We start from the raw sequence: 9,013 nt of genomic DNA, 5'->3' as shown, positions 1-9,013 counted from the left end.
ACTTGAAAACCCCACTTGCATACTATATATATTCATTTACATATGGCATACTATATATATTCATTTACATATGCATACACATTTCTTATGACTATTATATTATATTTAATATAATATAATATTATTATTAATTGTTGCTGTGTTAGTTTTAGATATATGAGTGTTATGCATATATATTTTTATGCATATATATCTTACATGTCTTCATAAATCACACACCCACAAACTCGATCACCTTATAAACCGTCTCCAATTTCTTTTCTTATTCTTGATTCAATCACCATCTTTCTAGATATATATCTAGGGATGCATATATACGGTATGCATAAAATCACCACCCATCAACTACAACCACCACCTTCACGATCACCGTTGAACCACCAAACCACCACGATCATCAAATCAAAACATCAATTACTGCCTATGTTTTTTTTTTCCTTGAACACCAACTCCACCATGATCACCTCCAAACTATATATCATCATGATCTACTACTTATTTAACCGTGTGTTTCTATTTTGTTTCGATCAACCATCACAGCCATCACCACCATTGAACACCCTACGAAAACACCATGATTCTACCATTTAACCACCATTGAATTACCTATCTTGAATAGTTTCTCTGCTACTGTATTGTTTTCTGTTTCACGATTAAAACAAAACCCACCAAGAACACCAACCCTTTTCCTGCTCATAAATTCCATTCCTGTACATTGTTGTCGACCTGCAACCTTAACCAATGTCAACTGCTATTGTTCTCCTGATTTTCCATAGTATTCGACAATCAATAACTCAAAAACTTATTGTTGCTGTTACATGGTTATGTCTTCTATGCTATTCGACATCCCAACCTTCCACCATCATTAAACCATCCCTTTAATCAATTAATTACCACCACAACTGCTGCAACATTTGTGTAAGCTACTACACGCTTAATATTAGTACTTTTTCTTTTTATTAATTCACTATATGATGACAGCTACTACAATAGCCTTTGTACCTGTTTTCAAATCAAATTAGGCATGACTTCCTTTATGGCCGACAATTCCAGATAAGCCACTTGAATTATTTAAAGAGATAGTAGAGAATGCTAGCTGGCAATGAAAACCCCACATATACAACCACTATATTCTGACTTCTACAAATACAACAAGTAATCAAGCTTAAAATGGACTGTTACTTATACATTTAGGTGGAACGCATGCTGTGATCTATTTAACATAATAATGGCCCAATATTACTGTTGTGAAGTTAGTTTGTTACCGTCACTTTATCACCAAACATCCCATTCGTTCCTATCTGTTTTCTGTTAATGATAAACGACCTGCGTATTGTTGGTTGTAGCTTTACTGTCTGATGAATGGGCCAAAACCAAACGTAAATGATGATGAAAATGATAAACCGTGAGGATTTGATAAAATGCTTTGATGATAGTGATCATATTATAATGATGAATATGATTTAGGATGATTACGTTATAACGGGATAGATGATATGATTTTATGTTATTCATGTTTATGATGAAACTTAATGACCATGGTGACACGAATGAGGATAATATAAGGCTGAGGTTCGTGATTATAATATGAAATAAGATGAATGAATCATAGGATGATTAAGTTATCATCCGATTAGGATAAAGAAGGATATTAGTTATTGTTATTAAAATCAGAAATCTTGATACAGATCCGATATATACTTGATGTATATTTTTTTCCTGCTGGACCGATACCCAATGGACTGCCATAAGTGTGTTGGGCCGAGATTCAGCTGATATTTCTTGTTGTTGGACTAAAATGAAACTGGGCCAGGAAACGGAAAATGTGGTTATAGGGATTAAGTTAAGATCTAAATCAGAAAGGTAACAATGGATCGGATGGTTGGGCGCATTGTATTTAAGCGGGAGGTCTTGGGTTCGAGTCCGGGCTTGGGCAAATATTTTCTTTTTAGAAAAACTTCTGAGGTAGTTATTCTATTTTTATTATGATTATTATTATTATTGTTTTATTTATCATTATTATCATAAGTATTAGTATTATTATTAGTAATATTATTATCATTATATTTTTAAAATAAAGTATCATGGTAATTAAAAATTATCAAAGTTATTATTTTTATGAAAAGCTATCATTTTATCAAAATTAGTAAAGTTATTATATTTATCATTATTAAAATTAACACTATTATTATTATTATTATTATTATTATTATTATTATTATTATTATTATTATTATTATTATTATTATTATTATTATTATTATTATTATTATTATTACTACTATCATTAGTATTATCCTTCTTATCATTTTAATTATATTACAAATAGATATTTTTATGCATTACAATAATATTAATATTACATATCACTATCTTTTTATTATTAAAATGACATTAACTAAACTATATATATATATATATATATATATATATATATATATATATATATATATATATATATATATATATATATATATATATATATATATATATATATATATATTATAAAATGTACCAATTAATACACAAATATATATTGATATATTATATAAACCCTAATATAGATCTTATTATTAACATATTAAGGAATGCTAAATAATGGTTATATAAGATATATAAATTAAATATATTAAACTATCTATATCTATACAACATATAATATAACAAGTATATTATTAATAATAATATATATAAACTTGCTCGATTACGATCACATATTTTAATAAATATACAAATGATATAGGTTCGTGAATTTGAGGCCACCCCTGCATTGTTCAATGTCGTCATATGTATTTTTACTACAAAATACAGTACTGTGAGTTTCATTGATTCCCTTTTTACTTTTTACGTTTTTGGGCTGAGAATACATGCAAATACTTTATTAACTGTTTTACAATATTTATATGCGTGAGTTTCATTTACCTTTTTACCCTTTATATTTTTGGGCTGAGAATACATGCGCAACTTTTATAACTGTTTTACGAAATAGACACAAGTAATCGAAACTACATTATATGGTTGAATGATCGAAATCGAATATGCCCCTTTTTATTAAGTCTGGTAATCTAAGAATTAGGGAACAGACACCCTAATTGACGCGAACTCTAAAGATAGATCTATCGGGCCCAACAAGCCCCATCCAAAGTACCAGATGCTTTAGTACTTCGAAATTTATATCATGTCCGAAGGAGGATCTCAGAATGATGGGGATATTCTTATATGCATATTGTGAATGTCGGTTACCAGGTGTTCAATCCATATGAATGATATTTTTTGTCTCTATGCATGGGACGTATATTTATGAGAAATGGAAATATGAAATATTGTGGTCTATTAAAATTATGAAATGATTATTTATGTTAAACTAATGAACTCACCAACCTTTTGGTTGACACTTAAAAGCATGTTTATTCTCAGGTACTTAAGAAATCTTCCGCTGTGCAATTTCTCATTTTAAAGATATTACTTGGAGTCATTCATGACATATTTCAAAAGACGTTGCATTCGAGTCGTCGAGTTCATTAAGATTATTATTAAGTCAATTATAGTTAGATATATTATGAAATGGTATGCCTGCCATCAACTTTCGATGTAATGAAAGTTTGTCTTTTCAAAAACGAATGCAATGTTTGTAAATTGTATCATATAGAGGTCAAGTACCTCGCGATGTAATCAACTGTTGTGAATCGTTTGTAATCGATATGGACTTCGTCCGGATGGATTAGGACGAGTCTTTACATCTTACACCTATCTATATGTAACACCTAAGGTATATATAAATATATTGTATAGTTATGAACACATGCATGAATAATAATAATAAAGAATATATGTATATGTATGTATCACATAGAAGTACATTTATAGATGTAACACATAATGGGAGATATATATAAAGGTTGAATAATTAAAGATTAATAATACTAATACTAGTATAACCTATACACATACCTATATAGTAACACTTAATAACACTAATTATATTATCACTCATATAAATATAACTTTCTCGAAAACAGTCACTGTTAATATAGTTTACTATATTAATAAACAAACTTTATGTCTATTAGACATTACCTAATCGAATATTATATCTCTGGGTTAAGATCTTTGCTTACACACTCCATTCATACTACTTGCGTGGATTTTCTTGCTTGCTATTAAGGTGAACTTCATAGCCCCACTTTTTAACTGTTTCTATTACTTATTTTGAACTTTGGGGTGAGACACATGCTTGCTTTCAAACTATTTTACGCTTAGACACAAGTACATGAAAACTTTCTTTTGATTAGTTCAAACTGTGCTGCATACTTTGATTCATGCTAAATCCCTGCCATGATATCGTTAATTACTGGAATTTGGTAAGCTTAGTTATTGTGAATAGCGCTATTGAGAGTGACGTCTCTAAGCATTTGACCACTGGTCTTTGGTTACATAATAATGATTTAACAACACGAACGAATACAGTGATCACGGGGTAACTTTGTTTAGTCTCGATATCATACACCTCAGCACTACTACCGAACTGATTGAACTTTATAACCAAATCTTGTGGTCTAAAACTATATATTAAACCTATGTTGTTCACTCAACCTTTTTGGTTGACTCTTTAAGCATGTTTTGTCTCAGGTGAAGATTGCTAAAGACTTTGTGTGCTATTTGGGCTATGATGCTTTGGAGTCCGCATTTTATCATTTACATTATGCATTAAAATAATTTAGTTTACATTTACATTTTGGATTTACAAATTGTAATGACTTAATACATTCCGCTGCGTTAATACATTGGTTTTTAATTAAAACGTCTCATATAGAGTCGTTCTCGCTTTACACTTGTGTTATGATATTAGTTAGTCACAGATTACCCCCGGTTCTATTTAGGGGGTGTGACATCGTGGTACATTTTACCAGCTCCTGGGTGAATCGAATATCTCGACTTGTGGGCTTCATCTAATATAAGGCTCCGTAGGTCTCCATAACGAGGTACCCAAATCCTTCCAGAATAGCATCGGAGTCCAGTCTCCTTAACCTCGAATCGAGAAACGAGAATGTTCAAGTATTCATAAGATATATTCTTCTCCTTGAGAGCCTCATCTTGGGCTGCTCGGATCTGGCTATTGAGATTCGAATGAATGGTGATGTTCAGGGCCCGAACACGAAGAGGTGCCATCCTCTCCTTTCGGCTCAAAGCGTCAGCTACAACATTGGCCTTGCCAGGGTGATAACGAAGTTCACAATCATAGTCGTTCAGCGTCTCGATCCATCAACGATGTCTCATATTTAGTTGCTTCTGATCAAAGATGTGTTGGAGGCTTTTATGATCGGTGAAAATAGTGCTCTTTGTTCCATAAAGGTAGTGTCTCCACAGCTTTAATGCAAAGACAACGATTCCAAGCTTGAGATTGTGCGTTATGTAATTTCACTCATGAATCTTCAGTTGTCGGGAGGCGTAAGCGATAACCTTTGTGCGTTGCATCAGTACACAACCAAAACCACTTTTTGAAGCATCGCAATAAACGACGAAATCGTCACTGCCTTCAGGGAGTGATAAGATAGGTGCGGTGGTTAACTTCTTTTTCAAGGTTTGAAATGCTGATTCCTGTTCGGGTTCCCAAATGAACTTTTTCCCTTTGTGAGTCAGCGCGGTTAAAGGACGCGCAATCAGAGAGAAACCTTCAATAAATCTTCGGTAGCAACTGGCAAGGCCTAAAAATTGGCAGATATGAGTCGGAGTAGTGGGGGTTTCCCACTTGCTGATAGCTTCGATCTTTGCGGGATCAACTTTGATACCTTGATCGCTCACAATATGGCCCAGAAATTAGACTTTCTTCAACCAAAACTCACACTTGGAGAATTTTGCATAAAGTTGCTCTTGTCTCAAGAGTTCCAACACTAGACGAAGATGTTGCTCATGTTCTTCTTCACTTTTGGAGTAGATGAGGATATCATCTATGAAGACGATAACGAAGTTGTCCAGGTATGGCTTGCATACACGATTCATGAGATCCATAAACACGGCAGGTGCGTTGGTTAAACCGAATGGCATCACGAGAAACTCATAATGACCATAATGGGTTCTGAATGCAGTCTTCATCACATCGCTATCTTTCACCCTCAACTGGTGATAACCGGATCGCAAATCGATCTTAGAGTAAACGCTCGATCCTTGCAACTGGTCGAAAAGATCGTCAATTCGGGAAGAGGATACCGATTGTAACGACCCTGGATTTTCCAACGTTTAATTATTAATAATTTATTATTAATGCTTGCGTTTTAATAAACATATTTTTATATGTGTTACTTGTTACCGTATTTAACTTTTCATGGCCCGACTTGTCTTTGTGACACACGTACTTTTCACGAATAATATTTCGGATATTATTTACATTCATGATTAATTTTTATTAATCATTTTTAATTAACTAATGTTACTAGTTAATTACTTGGGCTTTATTTAACTAATTGTTGCTTACTTGCTTAGACTTGGGCTTTTATTAGTGGACTCATGTTAATGGACTTGGAAGCTCACCCTACTTCTCTTAATGGATTAATTAGGAGTCCATTTTGTTACTAGTGACTTGTTAAGACTAAACTAGATACATTAACTTAAGTTGGAGACTAGTTACATGTACACTTACACCTCATTCCCATACCCTTTAGCTTTATTACCATTTTTAGCTCTCACCTTCTCCCCATGCATGAAAGAAACTAGTTAACATTTCCCCTTTTGGCACTCCCTTGACCGTCGGCCATCTATGGGGTAAAGGGAGGTTCCATTTTTCTTTTTTGTGTTGTTTTGTTACTTATACACTAGTTCCATTTCATTCCATACACACACACTCCATTTTACACTTATCTTTCTCTCATCTTTTCTCTCAACTTGTAAGTAACATGAACTACTTTTTCTTCTTCTTTCTCCTTAACAAAACCGCCACCATTAATCATCATATTACTTGTTTAATTACTTGTTCTTTGTTTGTTGTTCACTTACTTGTTGTTTGTTGTTGTTAAGAATCAAACTTTCTAGTTTATTCTTCATATCATCTTGTTTATACAAGAACATACAAGAACCAAGGAGAATCAATTTTATAGTTTGATTCCTCCATAAAACTTGTTAAAGAAAAGTTCATGAGTTTTAAAATCATACTTGTGTTCATGTTTGTAAACTTAAGGTTTACTTTCTTAAAGATCAAAGCCTTGGCTTGAATCTTTCTAAGTATGAACAACCATGAACTTATTTGTAGATTTAATTTATTTGTCTATTTGTACATGTATCAATTCGTGATTTGTGGTTTGTTGGTCAAGTGTTACTAGTTAATCTTGATCTCATACTTCTTGAAACTAAAGTTAACTTTATAAGTTCAAGAACATGGAAGTATAACTTTCTAGTTATAACTTCATAAACTTATGTTGGATCTAAGTTTCTATAGCTTATGGTCTTCTAATTTTGTTGTAAACAAGAGCTTATAAGCTTACATACACATTACAAGATTAAAACCAAAGTTCATGACTTATGGTTTCATTAAAGTTAAGATCCAAGTTATATAACTTAGGGTTTAACTTAAGAACTTTAGATCTAGACTTTTGGGTCTAGGGTCTTCAAGATCTAACTAAGAACTATGTTCTACAACTTAAGATCTTGATTATTTAGTTTACTTTCAAGTTTGTAGCTTAATATTACTAGTAGAACTCATGTATGTGTCGGATCTAAGATCTTGATGTAACTTTGGTTCATCAAACTACATACAACTCTTAAGTGAGTTATGCTACATATCTTAGACTTACACTAGTGTTATTATGATCAAACCTTGGTTAAGATGCTGCAAACCCATCAACGAGTTGTACACTTGAAGCTATACGCATCAAGGATGAGAACCGTGATGAGCATCAAGCACCAAGAACCCACCGGAACACCTTTACTTAATATTTCTGTAACTGATCAGACTACCTGGGAAAGTTGATTTTCAGTTATTTCGGTTCGAGTAGATGATTTTCCATTTAGACCACATCTTAATCCGAGTTACGGTTTAGGATCTATGGCCTCCTGAAAGTCACTACACCCTATTAACGTTGTGCTGAAATTTCTGACCTACTCGCACTTAAACCGTCACCACGGTCAAACAAAGACGATTTTGGTTCTGAAAATTGGTCAGTACCTAGGGGACTCATATACGGGGCCATGGCCACTGGTCTCACCCCATTTCAGTTTGTATAGAGGTCGTGGCAACTGAACGAATTCAGCCCTTGTTTCAAACCCTAGTCTTGACTTAAAACTTACTTTACATTTTTTGTTTAATGATGAATGATGATGGTACTTAAGACCTAATTTACATAATTTTAAAAATTTGGGAACGATTTACTGACTTATTAACTTTTGACTTAGGTTGAGGACCTTCCGGACCAACCACTTGCTTACTATTCCCGCGTATCGACTTTTACCACTTTCCACTGTGAGTTATAGCATCCCTTTTTACTTTAACTATTTTGGGACCGAGAATACTTGTGCATTTTACGTTTTACATACTAGGGACGAGTACTTAAACTTTATATATGTGTGGGTTATACAACGGCATAAACTTTCCCCTTAGCTCGGTAACGTTTAGTCATTGGTCTTTGAACCGGTGAACGTGAATCTTAGATATGGATCCATAGGGTTTGACATCCCTACTCGGGCTAGTAGTGCTAGCATTTAATGGGTGTTTAATACTTCGTAAACTTACACACTCGCCAAGTGTACTTTTAGGGAGTGTTATTTACGTTAAGTTAGTTACCAAGTGCCCACGGTTATACATATACTTTTCATACTGTTTTGAAACACTGAAATCTCGTGGCCTACCTTACATTACTGTTATACTTAAACTATAGCTCACCAACGTTTGTGTTGACGTTTTTAAGCATGTTTTTCTCAGGTGCTTAAGGTTTGATTGCTTCCGCTGTAGTTGCCATGCTTTGTAGACTCCCGCTGCGCTTATTAGAGATGTCTTCGCATGAAATGTTTATTTTGCATTCAAAAT

Source organism: Rutidosis leptorrhynchoides, chromosome 1 (genome assembly GCF_046630445.1).
Source record: "Rutidosis leptorrhynchoides isolate AG116_Rl617_1_P2 chromosome 1, CSIRO_AGI_Rlap_v1, whole genome shotgun sequence".
NCBI lineage: Eukaryota > Viridiplantae > Streptophyta > Magnoliopsida > Asterales > Asteraceae > Rutidosis > Rutidosis leptorrhynchoides.
The sequence above is the reverse complement of the archived record's forward strand: the minus strand, read 5'-3'. Positions refer to the sequence as shown.